The following is a 3,663-nucleotide window of genomic DNA, read 5'->3' as shown; positions in this document are numbered from 1 at the left end:
ACTGTGATCCAAAAGTGCCAAGGTACTAAGCTATATGAAAGTATTCATAGTGGGAACAACCCTCCTAGCAGAAACTCGCGTTCACATTAAATAACTTCAAAAAATTTGACTAAAATTTAGAGGGATGATTTATTATATGGAAAACAAATTTATACAAATTTTGGTCGATTTCTATATGTGGACCCACATATTTCTATGTGGCAGGCCTAATTCCAACCCCCAATTATTTTCTGAATGATTATACTTACATAAAAATGGGCAGAACTAGTCATCAATAAAAATAAATAACCGGTAGCCTAACTCACTCAAATCCCCAATAAATATTCTACGAGCAAGTACACCAACCGTTATAGAACAGTGATGCAGCCACAATTATTCAGCTCTTGCCGATAGATTCATCAATCAGCTGGTCGCTTATAACATATCGTGAAGCCTTATAGATTGCATGCTTAACCAGCAGCCACGACTCTTAAGCATGTGTAGATGGATGGTACATGTCCTTTAACCTATCCGGCCATACGATGCACCTGCGTATGGTACTGTCACGTTTGTGCCATGTCATTGAAGTCGATATGTGCTATTGATTACTTGTTTCTCTTTTTTAATCTCGATTACTTAATCAGCTCATCGGTTGCCTCAATCATGGAACAGTGGCCTTATATAATGTGTGTTTAATCACAGCCACGTCTGTAGAACATGAGTAGGTGGCAGTTACATATCCTAATAACCTATCCAGCCACAAGATACAACTGTGTATGGTACTGTCACAGATGTGCCTTGTCATTGAAGACGATATGTCCTATTGATTGATTGTTTCTCTTTTTTTTTATCTCAATTACTTAATCAGCTCGCCGGTAGGCTCCATCATGGAACAGTGGTGTGACCTCAATCATGGAATAGTGGTGTGACCTTAATCAGCTCTTGTCGGTACGCCTATCAACCGGTCGTTAATAACTTATCATGGCCCAATACATGTCCATATTTTAATATTGTCCTATCAGCGCTATATATTTCATGTACTGCAACTTGCATCATCATGTTCCAAATCTTTTAAGATGTCTTTAGTTTTCCCAGTTACATCCACGCCTACTTAATGTGAAATGTTTAGATCAGATCCATTTGATATCTACCATATGATATCTTGTATATGTATGCAACAAAACTAAAAACATGCGTGTGATATGTCTGGTATTAATTCCCTCAGCCAGCTAAAAGCATTAGATTAAGGGACAAGTTGTTGGAACTTGTTGGTATGAGTATTCTATTAATCCTATTAAGCCCTAGGCCAGGATGTCACACCCCAACACCCCCATTCATATACACAACCATCAATATATTTAACACAACCATATTCACATAACATTCATTTTGATCACATATTTCATATCCATTCACATATTTCACACGGCCTTAATGGGAGCAGCTCGATGCTCTGACAGCGAAATGAATTGACATATATATTTGAGACAGAAGCCAATCCAATCTATTTCTAAGATTGAAGATATCCTCACCAGGTAAAGATCAGAACTGAAATACAAATTAGAAAACATAATTGGGTGAACATACCCATCCAATTTGAAAGTGTTACTCAACTTGCAAACTTGGTGAGTTATATTCTTCTTAGATCTGAATATGTAGATGACAAATCAACCAATTGATCTACGTGATATTGTTGGCCGTATCCTTCAACTGGAATAATGAAAATTGATCTGCAGTTCAGGACAAATAAAAAAAAGAATTGACTCAGTATCAAGTATCTGGATCCTGGGACAGGAAACGGAAGGAATTGAAATGCATGGGAAAACTGTTTGATAACAAAAATGGGAAAATAATGCTAATATGTATTGGGCCATGCTTGCATAAACACTGAACACATACAGGTTCAAATTAGAATGCTGGTCCTATTTTGGGGAAACAAATTAGATGAATCAACCAAAGGCAAAGAGGAAGTTGGTAACCTGTGCTAGATCGTTGGAGAAAATTGAAGAGGATGGTGCAGTGATGCATATTTTTCCAGCGAGCAAGCTCCAGCAACTTGAGCGAAACACCATCGGCCTGATAGATTAACTATCCCGCTTGATAATGATTATGATTTTATGAATTTATAAGTAAATGGAAAGAGGGGATAAGAAGAGAACAAAAGGCATTAGAGCCATTAAGAATGACCATCTGTCTGCCTATCATGGTGGCATCGGTTTTCAGAAGTAATTGTTCTTGCCGCCGTCGATGGTTACTCGTGGTGATCGGAGTTCACATCGACCACTCGCATGCCGCAAGAGGAGAAGGAAGTGAGGAGACTGGATGGGCTGGATCAATCGCTTAAGCTGGGTTGGGCCTCAGCTGCTGCAACCGAGCTATGTAACGGAGAGCTGAGGGAGTTTGCAAACGTTGAGATCAAATCTAACGGTTCTGGAATTTGTGGTGACGTGGCTTCATGTGAGGGCTGCTTTATAGGTGTTAATGATCTTAGTAGGTACCAACTATATAGAGTTGGGAGTTTTGAGAGACGATGCTATTTGGTTGGGAGATATTGGAGTTGTGGTGGGATAGGGATGGGAATTGATAAAGGAACTCTCTCCTTTCTAATATCTGGATAGTGGTGGTAATTGAGAGGAAATTTCTCCTATACTTTATCTAAAAAAAAATCTCAACCACCTGTTTTTTTTCTAACTTCTAATCTTCAACTAAACTACCAATCATCTATCAATTCCCACCACCTCTACCAAACAAAAGATTGGGACTAAAAATCAAATTTCCATGTTAATCTCACCATCAATTTACTCGTTGAAACTACCAATCATCTTCCCTCGAGTTTTCAAACAAGTCGTAATCATTTTATTCCCCATTCCACCACTACACTGAGTTGCTTCATACACTGAATTTTTTAATACATTTAGGTCATTGTAAGTTTCGCTATGTGAGTAACGGTTTTGATAAGAAACTTTCATATGCAAATGTTATCAGGATTTAGGAATAATTCCTATTTCTAGCGTCTTCAATGTAAGAAAGATTGTAAATGTTATTAAATTTCATGCACCAAATAGTTCAACCTAAAAGATTATAAACTGATGAGAAAACACGTGATGCGGATATCACTCCTTCGGATACACACAACAATCCTCCACCGGTCATTCAAGGACCGATAACAAGCGCTCGCGCGCGACAATTGAATTTAGAGGTGAGCTCGTTCCTATGTGCTTTTTTTGTACGAATTTGAGAATAGATTGCTACCTAATGATTATATTGTGATTAGGAACAATAGAAGGGGAAAGGAGACACTTGGGAAAGGACTTAGAGTCATGGAGGATCATCGAGGACATCCAAGTCAAGGTGGAGGCCCAAACCAAGTCGGCTTCGAGTGCAATTCAGAGTCTAGGATCAGTCTGCACTAAAATGGGCACGCAGGTCGCATACGTGACCAGATTGGGGCGTTCTCTATATGGATGGAAAGCTAAGAAGATATCCTTTCCAATGGTTTTGGACACACGTCCAAATTCTTTCCGAGTCAACGGGAATCGACTGAATAAGTTGACATCCAAAATATATCCCGGTGCTGCATCATCCTATTTGGGCTTTCGGGCCGTGTATCGTGTTGGAACCTATTAGGGTTGCGTTAAGGGTTGGTTGCATGACCCTAAACTCTTGATATCAGTACCTGTCGTC

General features: G+C 39.1%; 1 long non-coding RNA gene across 1 annotated transcript; it reads right to left on the bottom strand.

The window, feature by feature from the left end:
* Positions 1-1,351: 1,351 nt before the first annotated feature.
* Positions 1,352-2,161, bottom strand: LOC107276185 (uncharacterized). The gene is made up of 2 exons (XR_001541308.3): positions 1,959-2,161; positions 1,352-1,709 (listed from the first exon to the last, which is right to left on the bottom strand). It is a non-coding gene; the product is annotated as an uncharacterized lncRNA (long non-coding RNA).
* Positions 2,162-3,663: the final 1,502 nt, after the last annotated feature.

The sequence above is a fragment of the Oryza sativa genome, chromosome 11, assembly GCF_034140825.1.
Source record: "Oryza sativa Japonica Group chromosome 11, ASM3414082v1".
NCBI classification, from domain to species: domain Eukaryota; kingdom Viridiplantae; phylum Streptophyta; class Magnoliopsida; order Poales; family Poaceae; genus Oryza; species Oryza sativa.
The sequence above is the reverse complement of the archived record's forward strand: the minus strand, read 5'-3'. Positions and strand labels throughout refer to the sequence as shown.